Source organism: Primulina eburnea, chromosome 1, assembly GCF_022965805.1.
Source record: "Primulina eburnea isolate SZY01 chromosome 1, ASM2296580v1, whole genome shotgun sequence".
Taxonomy (NCBI): domain Eukaryota; kingdom Viridiplantae; phylum Streptophyta; class Magnoliopsida; order Lamiales; family Gesneriaceae; genus Primulina; species Primulina eburnea.
In genome coordinates, this window is record NC_133101.1 from 23,346,734 (window position 1) to 23,368,422 (window position 21,689).

Genomic DNA, 21,689 nt, shown 5'->3' on the forward strand with positions numbered 1-21,689 from the left:
GAAACAAACTCCTTTTAAAACAAAGATCTCATATCTTCAAGATATAAGATTCCATATATCAAAGATATTATGGCTCCCAAATCTACACGAGATCGCATCATAAATTAGAGATTATTCTCAAGTCTAGAAAGGCAAAACATTAGAGATATTAATAAGGAAATTATATCAAGGAATTTAATTCCTTTCAAAAACCTTTTTGAAAAATAAGGAAGAAGCCGAAATTATATTCTTTCCAAAAGCTTCTCGGATGCATCTTATGTTATTAGAATAATAAAATATTCTAATTATTTCTTTAATCCATCATTTACTTAATTAATCTAATTAATTAAGTGAACTATAGATTCTAAAATGCATGCCTTTCAATTCTCGATTGTATGCCTTTTTCATGTATATCTTTCCACCGAATGCATATATATGAAAAAGGATAAGAAATCCTTATTTTAACACTAATCCTTCATTTACTTAATTAGCCAATTAATTAAGATAATGAAAGATTCTTATTGCATGCCCAATTATGGTTCTCGAATCTATGCATATATTTTGAGAATATTATGCATCAATATTATTTTATTTTGTGTGCAAGTTTCTAAAAATATGGTGTCATGAATATTTCTATATTACATAAATCAATGCCATATTTTATAGAAACTTAATGGGCTATATTTTAACTCATTAAAATATAATTTAATTATTAAAGCATATTTGAGATTTAATAAATTAGCATGATGAGCTTATACTCTTACAAGTCCATGATCCATGCTTTTATTACATTAATCTCATCATAATCCCAATCGACAATCCAATATCATCGATGTGACAAATTCAACTTATTTGTTATTATGATGAACACTTTAATTTCGAGATCACCAATATCTAAGTAAGGAAGGTGTACTCATTTTGACTGTATTAGCTGTCATGCTCTCAAAATTTCTATAAGCTTTATAAACTTTATTTATAAGCTTATCGATTGATCATATCAAACTTATTTCTTATAAATTCAACTCATTGAATTTATTATCTCAACGGGAACAAGTAAACAAGTGCTTGTGTGACCCTCAATGGTTCAGGGATACAGCTAGCCGTGGGTTCACAACTCTTTGTGATTCAGAATAACATTTATTCTTATTCGGGCTTATCCTAGTTAGCCCCATTCTTTTCATCAACACCTTGATCAAGAATGTCAGAACTCATTTCTGATTGCACCCATCGGATCATGGTAAGAACGTCTAGTAGCATCGCCCCATGATCCCATAGGTATCACTGATAGTGTCTGCAAGAACCAGTCGATTATGATTAAAGTACAGTACGGTCCCTTCATCTCATATATCCCGATCGAATCTGCAACCATTGGTTCATCGAGGGTTGCATATTAATTCGATAACTATGTGACACATATAATAGTGGCATCGCGTGTACTATGGAGAACTCCTTCTCTAATGTGCATCTCATACTCTGGCCAGAGATTTCATGCACTATTATTACTTCAGATCACATAGGATATCCACACCCGTAGGTGAGCAGTGAAACTCCGACTACAATGCACTGGCTCCTATATGTGTCGCAACTGTACCCAACCTCGCCACCTGATGACTCTCCTGGAGCCGCTAAACGAGTCAAAGCACAGCCCTAGCATATAGAGCATCAATGTTTTCCCGTATCGTAAGGACTAATGGTGTACAATCATAACCACTGACTTATCCTCTCGATGAATGATAACCACTTGGAAAGTCCGAGGGAGGGTTGTTCGGTATAATTATCATATGACTACCCATCTGCATGTTTGGACATCTCTATGCCCTTACCAAGAAACGCAGTACACAACATCACAGGTGTTAGTCTCGAGCTCAAGCGACCTTTATCCATGTTTTAGGCGGCTAAATCGACTAGGAATGAATTTAGAATATGTAGTGTTCACAAATGAGTTCCAACATCGAATTACTATTCATTTGTATTAAAACATAATCAAGGACTTTATCTATGCTGCTTGCATGGGTATACAGATAAAGTGAAACGAAACCATTAAAAGTTAAATTATATTAAAATAAAAATTGTTTATTACACTTGAGTCAATAAAATCCCTAGCCAACAGTTGGCTTGCAGGGCATTTACTCCAACAGCTCGAAACGTTCTTTGGGCGTCATATGGTTTATAACGTTCATAGGATGATTCGATATGTTTACCTTTGCGTATTTAACGTCAGCTCCGACTATTTAGATTTTTAAATGGATATAGCACTTCTTGTAATTTACTACGAATGGATCTCCCATTTGATTGTTTAATCAGGTCCAAGATCGAAGACTTGATTCCTTGTTTAGGTCACTCTAGAGAACTTACACAATTTTGCGTCGAGATTGGATATCTGTAAGGTCCAGGAAATTTAAGTTAAGTAACCTAGATGCATGCAATCTAGGGTTTCATTTAAAAGATGTTTTTATTTATTTTTATGCATTTAATGCATAATTATTGCATGATAGAGTTCGTTTCTCGATTATTTTAAAAGTTCACGCATTAGGGTTTTTAGGTGCATTTCGAGCTCGATCGGGGAATGAAGACCGGGAAATTATCAGGAAAATTATTTTTATTACATGTTTAATTTTTATTTATTAATGTAAGGTGTTTTAAGTGTATTTTTCAAGAAATGAGCTTTGTTGTGTATTTTTATCCGCCGGAGCATATTTTTAATCGGTACGAAAATTTTATCGAAACGGGGGGACTTTATTAGTGCTCGGGCAATATTTTTAAAAAACTTACCAAAACGAAATATTTTTCGGGAATGTGTTTGGGCTTGATGGATCTATTTTTAAGCTTAGTGGGATCAAGACTCTATTTAAACTTTTTAAATTATAATTAAGGACCCAATTGTGTTGTGTTATTTATTTATTTATTACTTAAGCCTACCCTAAACCTAACCCTAATCATAGCTACCGTCCACCCCCTTCTCCAACAGCCTTCACATGAGGTACAACAGGAAAACGTCTCCCCCATTGTTTCTTTCAAGCAAGCCTCCTTCCCCGCTCTTCCGGTGCCTCCCCGACACGCAATTCTCCTAGTTTTCATTCAAATTTCATCAAGGCACGCACCTACTTTTGTTTTCTCTTCATACATGCCAATACTATGCTGATATTTATGTGTTTGTCCGAAAAACTTCGTGATCTACCATGTGTTTGCATTGTTATAAAAGTTTGGCATGAATATTGCATTCTTTCTTGACTTTCTCACGTTTTTCTTGTATGGTTGCAAAGGGGCTGATGTTTTGGTGCGTACTAAGGGCTTCTTAAGGCGTTAGACTGGTGTCATGTTGCTGGTGTCGAGGCATAGTGGAGATAAGAGGGAGGCCGCGTGATTTTTGGATGGTTGTGCGATCGGTTTGGGGTGTTCGGGTTCTTGTGTGTAGCTGGTGGCATGGTGAACTATTCCAGGCCGTGAACCAGACCCTGGTGGGTCTGAGTCATGGCCTAGGGTGGTCGCATGTTGCTGGTTTTGGGCTTAGGATTGGTTTAGAGCCATAGAACCGAGAGGTGCCGAGGGTGTGGGTGTGTTCCTTGGGAGTCTAGCGAGTGACTGCGATTTCTAGCGTGCATGGGGCTGAGTCCGTGGGTAGAGTTAGACCAGTAGGGTCTGGGCTTGGTCCGTGGCTGGTGCGAGCTGGTAGAGCCTAGGGGCGCTAGAATTCGAATTTGGTGCAGCTATGGTTCGAAGGAAGGGTAGCAGAATTTTCAACAGCTTGTGGTCATATTTTCGTTAGTAATAATGGGCTGGAATGGGAAGTTTTAGGGTGGTTAGGTGTATTCTACGCATGGTTTAAGTTTGGGAAATTTTGGTTAAGTTTCGGGTCGATTCGGGTTAAAATCGGGACCCAGGTCCAAATTTTAAAACGGATCATTTAAGTTTTGAAACATGCTCGAGTTTACGTCTAAGAAATGCTTATAAATATGTTTTGGGATGTTTTAAGGAGTTTGGTGAGCTTCCGGTCGAAATTTAGAGGTCCAGGTGTAAAACGGTCAGTTTGGGTTTCTAGGGGCAAAATGCTCGTTTTGTACCCGTGGTGAGATTTTAGTCCTGGTAGTGCTGTTAGCACAAATTTATCATGTTTTTAAATGTTTATCTATCACGATCATGATTTTTATGAAATTACGAAATATACATTGCATGCTTGATTTTAAGAAAAAATTTATGCATGTGCATGATTTTGATAAGTGATGAAAATGATGAGGTTTTGAAGAATGGGAATTAGTTGTGGCTATCGATGTATATGTAAATGCTGATGATGAGACCTGGGCAAAGTGGATGAGTAATACTGTCATTGATGTCCGACAACGACCGGGTATCGCGGTTCTATGTAGATGGATCTATCGTAAATGATGAATGATGTACAAAAGTCACAACTAATTAACTGAATTCACTAGAGGAAATGATGTATAAGAATATGATGATAATGATGAGCTGTTTTGAAATGTTACAATTTCATATGACAAGTTTACATTTACACTTTTAAAGTTCATTAAAGGTATGTAGATTACAGTATATTTTCACTGTTGTATGCTATGTATATGTACTCGTTATTTCTGGTACAGATGTGTTGAGTCTTTAGACTCACTAGGCGTGTGTGATGCAGGTGAGCATGTTTATGAGGGGACTGGAGATGCCGAACTATGAGTCGACAGGACTGAATGTGCGTGCATGACCCGAGGAACACGTTTCTTCCGCACATGATATTTTTTATGATTTTTGAGAGGACATGAGTATTTTATACATTGGTTTTGTTACGATGTTGGTTTTAAGATTTTTGCCAGTTACATTTACACATTCTTTTCTGTTGGTCGGGTTTAACCATTTTAACTGCATCATTTTAAGTATTTAAACATATACGATTATTTTTAAATGGTATTTTTTTCAGTAGAATTGTATGCATGCAAAATATTTAAGTGCATATTTCGAAAATGTGAGCTTTTAAAAAAAATTATTATTTTAAATAAGTAGATGTTTCAGTTGGTATCAGAGCCGACCTCTCCTAGTACGGTGTGGTTCGAGGACAAACCAAGCGGAAGCTGGTGGGCATGTGAGGCCCGGGGTCGAAGAGGGCGGGGGGTGATCGCCGGTGCCATAAGGTTGCACGGACAATGAGCGGCTCCTAGCAGGCTTCTAGATGAAGGGAACATGAATGAACCGTTCTCATGTTTGAAGGAGATGGATTCCAAAACTGTTCAGGTATGGGACTGTGCAGTTGAAGAAGGCTTAAAATATTTGATATGTACTACTCATATCAATAAGGTGCGTCTTCTTTTCGGTAGTTCATCACATAAGAACTCCAAAGTTAAGCGTGTTTGACTTGGGATAATCCTGGGATGGGTGACCCCACGGGAAGTTTTCTAGGGTGCGTGTGAGTGAAGATATAAGCATGCTGGAAGGATCCGTCTTGATACAGTGAGGATAGTCATCGAATCCGAGGCGTTTCAGTTGGTATCAGAGCAAGGGTCCTGTATAGGGTTGTGCCACCGCCATTTTTTGCCGCTCAGTCTTTAAGCCTCAAGTCTATAAGCTTTTATGTTTTAAATTTTTTTAAATGATTTACTGCTATCACCTGCATGTCTTTATGATATACGATTTACCAGGATTTTCAGTGCATGTTTAACTGCTTTTATGATTTAAGGACTTATTATTTTGAGAAACTAGATTAATTGCATGATGGGTTATGTTTATAAATTGGACTATTCAGATATGCCTCCCAGACGCGCTCCTAGCACCGACCATCAGGATGATATCCCTGGAGGCAGCAGAGGCCCTCCACCATCACCACCACCACCGCCTATGGATGCAGCTACCCGAGTTCTAGAGGGTATGGCTAGGCTATTGGAGAAGGTACAGCAGGCTCTCAGTCCTGAGGTGGATGTTTATGAGCAGTTCAGGCGACTTAACCCGAAGGAGTTCGGGGCCACTACTGATCCATTATTAGCAGAAGGATTGATTCAATCACTGGAGCTGCATTTCGAGTACCTATAGATGCGAGATGGCGACCGGGCTAGGTGCGCCATTTATATGTTGAGAGATGATGCATCCCTTTGGTGGGAGGGAGCCGCTCATGCAGTGGACTTGGCAACTCTCAGCTAGGATAGGTTCAAGGAGATGTTCTATTGGAAGTACTCTCCAGCTGACGTCAGGGGCCGCCTGACAAGGGAGTTTATGAGTCTCCGCCTTGGGGACTCATCTGTGGAGGAGTTTATCGGCAAGTTCGACAGGGGGTGTCATTTTGTGCCCATGATAGCTATAGTGTAACGCCCGAGATTCTTGTTAATAGATTTGAATTGATATATAGTATGAATAAGGAATGTAAGAACAGACGGGGAGAAACGACGTTGCAAAATTTGAATATATTGAAAAAGAGACACCGCACCCACGCCTCAAACAAGACCGCACCCGCGGTTGATTCTCATGAAATGTTGAAAAGTTACAGTAGCTTCACCGCACCGGCGGTCTCCGATGCAGCGCACCCGCGGTCGACGCTCCTGAAATTTGAGATGAGATACAGTAGGGTGAGCGCACTCGCGGTGGAAACAGGACCGCACCCGCGGTCGTTGATTTTGAAAATATGGAAAGGGATGTCATGAGCTGAGTACACCCGCGGTCAAAGACCGAGCGCACCTGCGGTGCGACATGTTGGAAGAAAAATAAGCCACTTGCTCTCAGCCATGAAATATAATATGTATGTGTCTTCATTTCCTTTAGACTTCAGCAGCAAGGACCGAGAAAGAGTTCAGAAATCCTCAAGTTCTTCATAGCTTTGAAGTGAGATTACTCAAGATATAGCCATCCGATTTTTATTCCGAGTATAGATTCTTGCTCCTTGCATCATAAGCTTCAAAAGGATGTATGTATCTTTAAGTTTCAGCATGTTTGGGAGTTTACATGTTTGGGAAATTTTGATATGCTTGTAATTATGTGTTCTTGAGATCATAGACATCGTAGAAACGTAAACGGATCGAAGAAATGATATCGTATTGTGATTATTGTGAATTCCAACATATGTTGAGCTAAGAATATGCAGATTTTGAGAGTATGATGTGTATATGGTGTTGCTTATTCATTGTGAGAGTTGATTATTGTTGTTGAATTGATCGGTATCGCGAGACTACGCCGTTATGCTGTCGAAATGTATCGAGATTGATTATTAATTCGTATATGTGTTGGTTTTAGTTAGAGATTGATAGAATGCATCTTGAATGTATCATTTCAGAGTTGATATCGACACATTCGATATCGAGACTTCGACTACGACAAAGAGTATACAACGAAAGGTATAATTCATGTGAATTTGGGACGATACAACTCGAATTAGATTTGATTTGAGTTTCCCAAAATCACATACTAGATTGTTGTTTATATTTTGTTATGTTTATGCTTTGTTTATATATGTATATTCAAGCATTAAAATAGGAGATTCATTGGCAGATTTGCCAAACTTCTAGACGTTTGGTGGTATCGACGCATAGGAGGAGATCGACTCCGATTGTAGACATTCGATACAGACAGGGCCGAAGTCTAGGAATAAGACGTACCGCCACCACGATTGGGAGAGTAGGTGGGAGACTTGTTACGTCTTATTCACACTGGGATCCTTAGATTTAGATACGAGTCGAATTAAGTATTCACTAATGTGTTATAATTACCGAAACATGTATTATGATTTATTATGAAATTGCATGACATGCATGTATACATGTTTTATACTGGGATTTGTTATCACCGGAGTTTTCGGTTGTTGTTGTGTCTGTATGTGTGCATAACAACAGGTGGGACAGGATCTGGGTCACGACATAGATGAGAGATCGAGATAGCGTGGAGATTACAGGCATAGAAGAAGATTACTAGTGGTTTTACATGTTATGAGAGTTGTATTAAACACTAGTTAGTATGATTGTATGAGAACAAGATATGTATTTATGTTTGTTGAAATAAAATGTATGGATGTATTGTGTATGATTTATATACATTAGTTTATAATGATATTGTTAAAAGAAATTTGTTTTTATGACTCACATTTTCTAGCAAAGATCCAATTAATCCCAAAAAGAATTGAGTTAGAGTCCGGGTCCCCACAACAGGTGGTATCAGAACTATAGATCCTTTAGACTGAGATAAGATAGAATGAGCGGGGGTAGATTGAATTTTTTCTTCCTTGCTTTTATTGTGCTAGCATGATTTATTGCTTTCCATATTACATGTTATATTGTTATCTGAGTTGGTTTCAGCATGTATTTGGAAAGACTGATTCAGAACCGATTCTGAATCAGAGGTATATGATCAGAGGAGGGCTGAGACAGATTGTATAGATTGTGTACTAATCCGTTTGATAATCAGATATGCCTCCTCAACGAGTACCGCAACCAGCAGCAGGTCGAGCACCAAAACAGGGCAGTACATCCAATGATCCGATGGATGTGACCGCTACTGCGATGGAGACTTTGTTAAAAAGGTTTCAGTCGTTTCGACCATCGACATTGAAGGGCACCGAAAGTGCAGTTGAGTGCGAAAGTTGGCTCGATGATATCGAGATGCTATTTGAGTCTCTTGAGTACACTGATGAACGACGAGGGAAATTAGTTGGACATCAACTGCAAGAAGTGGCAAAGAACTGGTGGCTGACCACGAAGAGAGCATTGGAGCATCGCGGCACGGAGATCACCTGGAAAGTTTTTAAAGCCGAGTTCTATCAGCGATTTTTTCCTCTGTCCTACCGAAAAGTTAAAGGTGCTGAATTTGCTAATTTGAGATATAAACAATTGAATATCGAAGAATATGTTGCTAAGTTCTCGACATTGCTCCGATTTGCTCCCCACGTTGCCGAGAGTGACGAGGCCGTGGCAGATCAGTTTATCAATGGCCTAAATCCGGAGACCTTTACCTTGGTGAATACCGGTCGACTGAACAGCTTTTCAGAGGCCTTGAACCGTGCCAAGGGGGCAGAAGCTGGATTGATTAGGCAACGAAGCACTTCTTATGTTGCTCCGACTCCGAGGCCACCAAAACCCTCTTTTCAACCACCTCCCAGATTCGAGAGTGGTGGTAGTAGCAGCTGGAAGAAAGACCAGTTGAAAGCAAAGGGCAAACAGTTTAAGAGATCAGGGAGCAGTTCGTCGAGCTCCAGCGGATCCCGACAGAGAGGTCCTGGCCAGTGTACATAGTATACCGGTGTGTATTGCAGTTCGTGTGGAGGCAGACATGTCACCGAGCAGTGTCAGGGTGTTGTGGGTCGCTGTAACATCTGCCGACAGCAGGGACACTTTGCTAAAGTTTGTCCTAAAATAGGTGTACAACAAACTCAGAGGTAGGAGCTTCTGGTTCAGTAGCTCAGCCTGAGAGGCAAGCTTCATCTGTTCATTCCTTTCAGACCACTCCTACACAGACTTAGCTCCGAGCCAGAGGTAGCCAGACTGTGAGCCAACCTCCCAAACAGCAGGCTCGAGTATTTGCATTGACCGAAGAACAAGCCCAAGATGCACCAGATGATGTAATTGCAGGTAACTGTTTTCTTTGTGGTTATCATGCCTACGTACTGATTGATACAGGTGCATCTTATACATTCATATCTGAGCGCTTTGCATTGTTGCATTCATTGCCTGTCGAGTCATTATCTGTTGTAGTGTCTATTTCTTCTCCGTTGGGAAGTGGTCTTATATCTGTGACTTCAGTTAGACATTGTATACTACAGTTTGAGGGTCACGAGATTGATTTAGATTGTATTGTTCTTGGGTTAGCTGATTTTGACTGTATTTTCGGTATCGATATGTTAACCAAGTACAGAGCCACTGTAGATTGTTTCTAGAAGATTTTCAGATTCAGACCAGAGATGGCTGATGAGTGGAAATTCTACGGTAAGGCTTCCAGATCTCGGATTCCCTTAGTATCTGCTTTGAATATGAGTAGATTGTTGCAGAAAGGAGCAGAGGGGTTCCTTATATATTCAGTAGATCTACTGAAACTGAGTCAGTCATTGGCAGATCTGCCAGTGGTACGTGAGTTTGCCGATGTATTCCCCGACGAAATTCCAGGGTTACCTCCAGCTCGAGAGGTATATTTTAGCATCGATCTCATTCCAGGTACTGTTCCTATATCTCGAGCTCCTTATAGAATGGCGCCTATTGAATTGAAAGAATTGAAAGAACAGCTCGAAGATTTGTTAGCCAAGGGTTACATCAGACCGAGTGTATCTCCTTGGGGCGCTCTAGCGCTATTTGTGCGAAATAAAGACGGTTCGATGAGATTGTGGATTGACTACCGGCAACTGAACAAGGCAACAGTAAAGAACAAATATCTATTGCCTCGTACCGACGATTTATTTGATCAGTTGCAGGGATCCTCCGTCTATTCCAAGATTGATTTGAGATCCGGATATCACCAGCTGAGAGTTCTAGATGTTGATATAATGTTGATATACCGAAGACAGCGTTCCAAACCAAGTATGGACATTATGAATTTATTGTCATGCCTTTTGGTTTAACGAATGCTCCAGCGATTTTTATGAGCCTGATGAACCGCATTTTTAGAGGTATCTGGATGAGTTTGTTATCATTTTTATTGATGATATTTTGGTTTACTCGAGAAATGAGACTAATCATGCTGAGCATTTAAGAATTGTGTTGCAGACACTGAGAAATGAGAGACTATATGCTAAACTGTCGAAGTGTGAGTTTTGGCTGAGACAGGTTGTCTTCTTGGGGCATATCATATCTGAAGACGGTATTTCTGTGGATCCGAGTAAAGTTGAAGCTGTGATCAGTTGGTCGAGACCGACTTCTGTGCCAGAGATACGCAGTTTCATGGGTTTAGCAGGGTATTACCGACGATTTATTAAAGATTTCTCCACTGTGTCGTGCGTATCGTCGTTCCTGCACTGACACATGTTGTGAGATTGATCATAAATCTTTACTCAAGTATCCAAATGACATGAGGCCAATTGGATATGTAAGCCAAGACATAGGGATGCAACTTTCATGTTGACCATTTTTGCAAATTCGAACGTTAAAAATGAGTTTTTTGGTAGAATGCAGCGCGCCTCTGCGGAGGATCCGGCACCCTAGCGCGCCTTGTGCTGAAGTTTTTGTGTTTGGGCAGTAAGGGGCATGCGGCTGCGCCAAAACACGAGCCCCAGTGCCTAGCAGCAGATCCAAAAGCGTGTTTTGAGGAATGGGAAGGCTTTTAATATATGTTGTATCAATTTTTCCTCATTTCTTCTCCTCTCTTCATCTGTAAGTTAGGGTTCTTCAATTTTCTTCTTCAATCCAACTTTTAGCAAGGCTTTGAACTTTGATTGGAGATTAGAAGTTCTTCTCCTCAAGAGTTTAGGATCAAGGTAAGAAAGCTTATTCCTTGAGTTAGTGATTGAAAGGAAAATATGGGGTTGTTTGGTTTGAATGTAAGGGTAAGGTTGTTAGTATAATGATTGATAGTATTATTATTAATATTTTGTTGTAGGAATCACTCAAGAGATTAGCAACAACTTGTGTATTGGGTTGTAAGTAGATTCTTCCTTTGAATGCATCTCATGAGCTATGTATATGATAAATGAAGATTCCATTGATTTTAGCTCTTTTAAATCATTGATTTTGTATATTGTATGTATTGATATATTGAAAAGAAATGGAATTTAAGCCAAGGACAAAGTAAATGAGCTAAATCTTTAGCATGCACGCCACATGTTTGATAAAATGATTCAATGAATGTTTTTATGGCTTGATGGTTATATGATATTGTGGTGTTACCTATGGTCATTCGAAACCCACTTGACGGAAGTTGATCAACATAATGACATGTACTCTGACTGATTTTGACTGAGACGTACATGTAAACCATTGACGGATGATCTATCAATGCCATGCAAAGAAAAAGAAAGTAATATTTTATGGAGTGTCATCTTATAATTGTTATATACGCAGTTTATTGACTGATGGCATATTATGGTTAAGAAATGATACAGATTACTTCTTTACACTATGGTGTATGTACTTGTTATTTAAAGGTTTACTTGCTAAGTTTTTACAACTCATTTCAGTTATATTCATAAGATGCAAATGCAGGTAACCGAGATTGATAAGGTGGGGTGTCGAGACGGAAGATGGAAATGTGCCAAGCTTTGAGGAAGGGTTAAATGATTATTTTGTCTATGGATGGTTAAGAAAGTATTTTGTTTTGAAATGGTTGATGTTGATTAATATCTTTTGTTGTAACCTATTTGATATTTTGGGAGTTTAAACTTGACTCAATTATTTTGGTAATCTAATGTAATACTTTTGCCTTTCTATGTCTTTATATATTAGTTGTGGAATTTTTATGATTTATTGGTTTTATTGCTTCAGACAGTAAGTGAGTTCCTTTTTACGGGAAAACTCGCCAAAATTTTTACGGCACATACTTTCCTCCAAGTGTTTGTTAAAAACCTTCTGCATTATAGAATTTATTTTTTTTAAAACGGGTCAGTGTGTCACAAAATGTTTGTTAATTAAAGTATTTTTCACTATTGCATGTCATGTATATGATGTACTTGTTATAACGATTCAGGTATGTTGAGTGTTTAGAGTCACTAGGTGTGATTGATGCAGGTGAACATATTGATATGGAGATTGGAGGCGCTAAAGACTGAGTAGGCGGGTCTGGTTATGCGCACGCTAACCCGAGGATCATATTTTCCGCACATTATGTTTATAAGTTAGGAGTAAACATGGATATTTTTATACAATTTCGCTTTTATCTGTTGATGGATGACATGACTTTTCATGTCTCATATTTGAATTATTTTAAATAACAGTTTAGGATTTGATGATGAGACATTCTTTTTAAATGCAGTATTTTTACCAGTACTTGAATACTTTTATTTTAAAATGTGTGATTGACAGCTGTTATTGCATGCATGCGTTTAAATGTAATTTTAGAAAATTAGTTTACAAAAAAAAAATTAGTATCATTTTGAGTAGTAGACATTTCAGTTGGTATCAGAGCAAGGGTCCTGTATATGGTTGTGCCACCGCCAGCTTCAGCAATTCAGTCTTCAAGCTTCAAGTCTGTAAGTTTGCATGCTTTAAATTTTTTGAATGGTTTATTTCTATCACCTGCATGTTTACATGATATATGTTTGCTGGAATATTTCATGTCCGCAATCTTTATTTTGATGTTAATAAAACATGTTATTTTGTTTTTAATGTATTTACCTAAGTGCACAGATGTTTCAAACTGATCAGCTCCCGAGGCAAAACTGAAGCTATCGAAGATGCGAACTGAAAGTGCCAACTTATTGTCCAAACCGAACCAGTCCAACTGAAGTATCAAAGACTAGTTCAACGGATTGATCAGTTGATAGGTGGTTTAACAGAAGACCTTTACAAGCCCGGCCAGCTGACGAAGAGCTCAACTGATGAAAAGCCAACTGTCCAGTTCAACTGAATCAGTGAAATCAGTTCAGTTGATGAGCCAACTGATTTCATCAAACCAATTTAAGACCAGTTCAGAGGATCAGTTAGGAATCTATCATCTTGAAAAACACGACAAGCTTATCTTATGGAATCCAGCTATACGTACTAAGTAAAGCATCTGTACTATGAATAGTACAATAATGGACGTTCCAACAAAGATTAAAGTCGAGAGGTTCCTGGATGCATGTCAGAAAAGTCGAGACACATATCTCAAGGAACGCATTCAAGCTGCAACGATCACATTTGATGTGTCTTGATGTACGGTCATATTGCTGCTATAAATACACGCTCAAGACCATCAACAAGAGAGAGTGTGTAAAGATAAAAAGCAAAAAGGCACGCATATTGCATATCAGCTTACAAGGAAGCAATCAGCCCAGATAGAACACTTCAACGTGTTATCAGCTTAGTATAGAAGCCTTTTTTCTCTCAGTGTGTGATAATACCCTCTCGTTGTACTCATAGATCAGTTCTCTCACACACACACACCACCACTCAAATGCAGTCTTGCACAAAGACAATAAACTTGTGTATGTAATCTTTCACACACAGACGTTAAACAAGTGTTGGCTGGAAGGTGCTGCCTTCAGTCTAAACTAGGAGTTCAGTTAGGCAGTAGGGTAAGTCCTAAACTGAGTAAGATTTGTACAAGGTGTTGTATAAATATAAGTCTTCTAGTGGAACCTATCCGAGGTGATAGAAGGGGTGACGTGGAAGCAGTTGAAGTCTCCGAACATCCATAAACATATCTTGTGTATTAACTGCATAACTTTGTTTTAAATTGATTTGATTAGTCCAGCCGATATCAGTTCAGTTCTCCCCATAACTGAATTGATACAAGCCAGAACTAATTCTCCGTATTTCATTTGATCAGTTTACACAAGCTTAAAACTTTAACTGATCGATTTTCTTAACAAATGATTACTTCAAGTATTTTTTGCTTGGTTTAAAACCAAACTTAATTTAATTCATCAGTGTATACATTCTTAGAACACGAGCTATTGCAGCTCATTTGAGAATATTGTGTTTGAAGTACCTTTGAAGCTACTAGCACACAATCCTTCAATTGGTATCAAAGCTAGCTATTCTAAGAAGGACATTTAAAATTGATATTTTTAAAATATGTTTCAAAGTGGTATTTAAAATGGATTTCAAAATCTCTTAAAAATTTTATATGAGTTTACAGAGGGAAGAAAGAAAACTCTTGGCTCTACAACTAACGCTGTCGACACTTCTCTCTACTCTGTAACTTTAATGTTTTAGCAGCTTGCAGGATTTTTGAGTCCAAACTGACAGCAGAATAGCTAAACTATTCAGTGGACAAGATTTCAGCTGCCAAGCCTACCAGTTTGTCTGACCTACAGACGAAGCTCAGCTATGCTGAGATGTTGGATGATTAAAGTGGAACTTAATAATCAGCAGTACACCGCCGCTTAATTATCATATCAATCAATGTGGTTCAGCATCAGTTGTGCCCAGTTTCAGTGAGCTCGACCACTTAGCCAACAAAGATATCAAGTTCAAGTCAAATTAGCTGCTCTGCTGGCAAAGAAACTCAAGATCGATTCAGCATTCAAAGCATTCAAAGAAACCTGTAGTTGGTATATTCAGTTCTATTATATGTAAATTGATTGACATTTGATGTTGTTTAAAATATGCTATGGTAGTAGCAATTTTCCTTACACGATGATATGTTTAATGTATAATATAGGTATGCGTATTTGATTTAAATAAACATCATATTTATCCAGTTAGTTTGAATATAACTGAACTATTATTTCCAGTTTGTGTGTTTCCTAATCTTCTTGTATGATGAGTCGCTAAAACTTCATTAAACATGTAAATGATTATCTTTTTAAGGGGGAGTTTTAATTCAGTTATTGAGAGGGAGTTCCTTTTTCCTAGAACTGAATTTTTTTTATATAAAAAATTCTTTTTTAATTTAGTTTTTGAGGGGGAGCTTTTAACCATGTTTAAATGTATTATCCCTCGAACTGAAATTTTCATGTTATTCGTTTAAATGTTTTTAAATATTTTTTATTCTCACAAAGGGGGAGAAACAGTTAGGTTTTAAATTTTAAATTTCAAAATTTTTAAAATCGCTTTATGAGTTCAAGTTTTGTGATAATCAAAAAGGGGGAGATTGTTGGAACATTTCATGACCGCAATCTTGATCTTTATGATAGCAAAACTTATTATTTTTTTCAAATGTATTTACCTAAGTGCGCAGATGCTGAAACTGATCAGGTTTCGAAATGATCAGTTACCGAGCCAAAAATGAAGCTCTCGAAGACACTAACTGAAAGTGCCAACTGATTGCCCAAACTGAACCAGTCCAACTGAAGTATCAAAGACCAGTTCCACTGATTGATCAGTTGATAGGTGGTTAAGCAGAAGACCTTTAAAAGCCAGGCCAGCTGATGAAGAGCTCAAATAATGAAACCCCAACTGTTCAGTTCAACGGAATCAGTGAAATCAGTTCAGTTGACGAGCCAACTGCTTTCATCAAACCAATTCAAGACCAGTTCAACTGGTTCAGAGCATTAGTTAGGAATTTATCAGTTTGCAGAACATGACAAGCTTATCTTATGGAATCCAGCTGTGCGTACTGAGTAAAGCATTTGTACTATGAATAGTACAATAATGGACATTGCAGCAAAGATTAAAGTCGAGAGGTTCCTGGATGCATGTCAGAAAATTCGAGACACATATCTCAAGGAACGCATTCAAGCTGCAACAAACACATTTGATGAGTCTTGATGTACGGTCATCTTGCTGCTATAAATACAAGCTCAAGACCATCAACAAGAGAGAGTGTGTAAAGATATCGAGAAAAAGGGCACTTATATTGCATATCAGCTTAGAAGGAAGCAATCAGCCTAGAGATAACACTTCAACGTGTTATCAACTTAGTATACATGCCCTTTTTCCCTCAGTGTGTGAGAATACCTTCCCGTTGTACTCAGAGATCAGTTCTCACACACACACACACCACCATTCAAATGGAGTCTTGAAAAAAGAAAATAAACTTGTGTTTGTAGACTTTGACACACAGACGTTAAACAAGTGTTGGCTGGAAGTTACTGTCTTCAGTCTAGACTAGGAGTTCAGTTAGGCAGTAGGGTAAGTCCTAAGCTGATTAGGATTTGTACAAGGTGTTGTATAAATATAAGTCTTCTAGTGGAACCTATCCGAGGTGGTAGAAGGGGTGACGTAGGAGCAGTTGAAGTCTCCGAACATCTATAAACATATCTTGTGTATTAACTGCTTAACTTTGTTTTAAACTGATTTGATCAGTTCAGCTGATATTAGTTCAGTTCTCACCATAACTGAACTGATACAAGCCATAACTGATTACCCGTATTTCAGTTGATCAATTTACACAAGCTAAAAGCTTTAACTTATCGGTTTTCTTAACGAAGGATTACTTCAAGTATTTTCCGTTTGGTTTAAAACCAAACTTGATTTAATTCAACGGTGTATACATTCTTAGAACATGAGCTATTGCAGCTCATTGAAGAATATTGTGTTTGAAGTACCTTCGAAGGTACCAGCACACGATCCTTCATTGCAGTGATTTACAGTAAATTTTTAGCTTTTTACATGATTTAAGGATGAAATGTTTTGAAAACTAGATTAAATTTCATGATGGGTTACGTTTAGAATTTGGACTGTGTTCAGATACTATGCCTCTCAGACACGCCCCTACGCTGAGAGGCTAGATGGTAATGCTGGGGGAGATAAAGGCTTTCCACCACCACTGCCGCTAGGAGACACAGCTACCTGAGTCCTTGAGGGTATTGCGAGATTGATGAAGCAGGCGCAGCAGGCTCCGAGACAACAGACATATATTTTTTAGCAGTTCAGATGGTTCAACCCGAAGGAGTTCGGGGTTACCGATGACCCTTTCATGGCAGAAGGATGGATACGATCACTGGAGCTGCACTTCAAGTACTTAGATATGAGAGATGGCGACAGGGTCGGGTGTGCCACTTACATGCTGAGGGATGATGCATCCCTATGGTGGGAGGGAGCTGGACACAGGGTGGATTTGGCTACCCTTACTTGGGGTCAGTTCAAGGACATTTTCTACAACAAATACTTTCAATCGATGTCAGTGGACGCCTAACAAAGGAGTTCATGAGTCTGCGACAGGGAGACCTATCTATGGAGGAGTTTATCCTGAGGTTTGATAGGGGCTATCACTTTGTGCCTCTTAAATCAAGAGATGCGGCAGAGAAGTTGAGGCATTTTATGGATGGGCTCAGACCCACTATTCGCCAGGATGTTATGCTAATGAGACCGGCTAACAATGATGCTGCCACTGCCTATGATTTTCAAGCGTAACAGGCCATGAGAGATATTGACGCTGAGATGCAGCGGAAGAGGCATCAGGCCCAGCCAAGCTCGCAACCATAGAAGAGGCAGTTCACTGGACCACCGAAGCACCAGGGGCGGCAGAAGCCACCACAGGCTCCAGGGGCTTCTAAGCCGGAGGAGAGACAGCCATGCAAGCAGTGCAATCGGTTCCACTATGGCAAGTGTATGTGGGAGACCTTAAAATGCTTCATATGTGAAGAGGAAGGCCATAAAACATTTGACTGCCCTAGGAGCAAGGGCTCAACGACTGAAAGGGTCTATGTGATGCACGTAGAGGAGGTGGAGGCTGAGCCAAACTTTACACTGATCACTGTTAACCTTTATGTTTAAATTTTTTTATTTATCGCCTCGATTGCATGGAATATTAGGTGTTTGTTGGGTTTAACTTTGGGATTGAAAACATAGAATAAATTAGGTTGCTTGTTCTAATTAGTTGGCCTTAAGGGTGGTATGGACTTATTTAAGAATTTTAAGGACCAAAATACAATAATCAAATTTACAGGGACCTCATTGTAAAAATCAAAAGTTAAGGGGATGTTTCCACTATATTCGAATTTTTGGGATCAAGTTAACAATTTTCAAATTTTTAGGGCCTAAATTGACTAAATTCAAAATTTTATGGGGACTATCGTGCAATTTTCGAAAAAAAATTAAGGGAAAAATGGTAGGAAATTTGAAACTTTACGGCCAACTTGCAATTTCAGAAATTTTTAGGGGTAAATTTCGAAATTTTTGATGAAACACTAGATGTAAATCAATGATTATTTTTCGAGGATTTTGGAATAATTACTGATAAAAAATTTCTTAAGTTTCAAAACGATCAGATTTAACGGTATGCTTTATCGCATGAAGGATATATATTTCAGGTGTAGCCACGTATGCATTGCTAGATTCCGGAGCTACACATTTATTTATATCCGAGTCGTTTGTCAAGCGACTAGGAATCATACAGAGGCTATGGATTTGGGATTCAGGGTTTCTATTTCGTCCGGAGTTCAGTTGTTTACCACACAGATACTGAAGAGATTGGAGCTTCGGTTAAAGAAAAATGCGATGCAGGTAGATTTTATTGTGCTACCATTGCGGAGTTCGGTATTATTCTTGGTATCGACTGGCTTTATTCGAACAAAGCTGCTATAGATTTTCGACGGAGGTCAATATCTATCCGACCACCCAACAGTAAGCCATTTATTTTGAGGCAGCCAGACACCAGCAGATGCCGTACATCGTTTCTTGCATCTGTGCGAGGAGGCTCATGAGGAGAAGCTGCCAGGAATTTTTGGCTATTATTGTGACAGGGACAGAGCTAGTCAGCCAGAGGCTAGAGGATGTCGAGGTGGTCATGGATTTTCCAAGTGTTTTCTCGAATGATATTTTCAGCATTCCACCAGACAGAGAGGTGAACTTTTCTATCGAGTTGATGCCAGGTACAGTGTCGATTTCTAAGGCTCCCTATTGTCTAGCACCTGCAGAGATGAAAGAGCTGAAGGATCAGATACAGGACTTGCTGGACAATGGTTTCATTTTCCCGAGTTTTTCTCCATGGGGCACTCCGGCACTGTTTTGAAAAAGAAAGACGGCAGCATGCGGCTCTGCATTGTATATAAAGAATTGAATAGGGTCACAGTCAAGAACAAGTATCCTCTGCCTAGGATTGAAGATCTATTTGATCAGCTTCATGGAGCATCAGTGTTTTCAAAGATAAATCTCCGATTAGGATACCACCAGCTGAATGTGAGAGAGTCTGATGTGCATAAGACGGCTTTCAGCACGCGTTATGGGCAGTATGAGTTTATGGTGATGCCTTTCGGATTGATGAACACGCCATAAATATTCATGTATCTCTGAATCGTGTGTTTCAGCTATATTTGTATAAGTTCGTCATAGTTTCATAGACGACATCTTGATATACTCGAAGAGCAGAGAGGAGTACAGTCAGCATCTGAGGATAGTACAACAGACTTTATAAGACAGACGGCTATATGCCAAGTTCAATAAATGTGAGTTCTGGCTAGACAGAGTGGCATTCTTGGGCCACATCATATCCCGAGATGGAGTGTAGGTTGATCCCAGTAAGGTCGAGGCAGTCCGAGATTGGCCAACGCCTAAGAGTGTGATAGAGTCCGCAATTTCGTGGGGTTGGCTGGGTACTATAGGAAGTTTATTCAGGACTTTTCTTCTATTGCAGTGCCTATGATCGGCTTGACGAAGAAGAATGCCAAATTCATTTGGGGATCAGAGTGCCAGGAGAGTTTAGAGAGGCTGAAGCAGGCATTTACTTCAGTGCCAGTTCTAGCTATGCCATCAGGGCAAGCGGAGTTTGTGCTTTATACAGATGCTTTGAAGCTCGGTTTGGGCACAGTTCCAATGCAGCATGATAGAGTTATAGCATACGCGTCCAGACAGTTGAAGGCCCATGAGAAAAATTATCCAACTCATACCTCGCTAGCGGCAGTGGTATTCGCTCTGAAGATATGGAGGCATTATCTGTAAGGGGAGAAGTGCATGATTTTCATCGATCACAGGAGCCTGAAGTACTTCTTCACGCAAAAGAACTGAACATGAGATAGCGGAGGTGGCTAGAGCTAGTGAAGGACTATGATTGCAACATTAGCTACCATCCGGGTAAGGCAAATGTGGTTGCGGATGCCCTGAGCTGGAAGAATGTAGTGATCGCTCATTTGTCGGTACAGAGACAGTTGCAGTAGAGATTCAGAGGTTTGAGCTTGTAGTTTATGCAAAGGGCAATGCCCCTAGTCTTTCTACCCTGAGAGTACAGTCGACACTAAGGGACATGATTCAAGCAGAGCTGACTTCTGACGAGCAGTTACAGAAGTGGAGATAGAGGGATGAGTCTAAGGGCCTAAGGCTGTATATAGTTGAGACGGCATAGTCAGATATCGTAACCGACTGTGGGTTCCTAGCAGTGATTACCTAAGAGTAGATATCATGAGTGAGGCCCACAGCACCTCGTACTCCATTCATCCAGGGAGTACGAAGATGTATAAGGATCTACAGACTCTTTATTTGTGGCCGGGAATGAAACGAGATATCTTTCATTTCGTGTCCGAGTGTTTGACGTGTCAGCAGGTTAAGACCAAGCATCAGAGACCTACAGGGAAGCTGAGACCACTCCCTATCCCCGAGTTGAAATGGGAGAACATTACCATGGATTTCGTGACAGGGCTTCCGAGGACAACTGGAGGATATAATGCCGTTTGCGTGATAGTTGATCGGCTCACTAAGTCAGCACACTTTCTATTGATCAGAAAGACTTTTACCATGACTCAGTATGCAGAGCTGTATAACAGAGAAATAGTCAGACTGCATGGTATTCCAGTGTCCATCGTGTCAGACAGGGACTCGAGATTCACGTCTGCATTCTGGAAGAGTCTGTATTAGGAATTGGGTACCAAGTTCTAATTCAGTTCAGTTTTCCATCCGTAGACAAACGGTCAGTCGAAGAGGGTGATTCAGATATTTGAGGACCTACTCGGAGCTTGCATTATCGACTTCCAGGGCAGCTGGGAGCCGAAGTTACCTCTTGTGGAGTTCACGTACAATAATAATTATCAGGCATCTATTGGCATGGCTCCGTATGAGGAACTTTACGAGAGGAACTGTAGGTCACTTGTTTATTCGGATGAGCTAGGGGAAAGAGAGAGTCATGAAACTAGCTTACAGAGTTTCATTACCACCGAATCTGGTGGGAGTTCATAACGTGTTCCACGTCTCGATACTTCGGAAGTACATGTCGAACCCTTCGCATGTGCTGAATTATGAGCCACTACAGCTGACGTCGAACCTTTCTTTCGAGGAAAGACCCACTCAGATATTTTATAGGCAGGA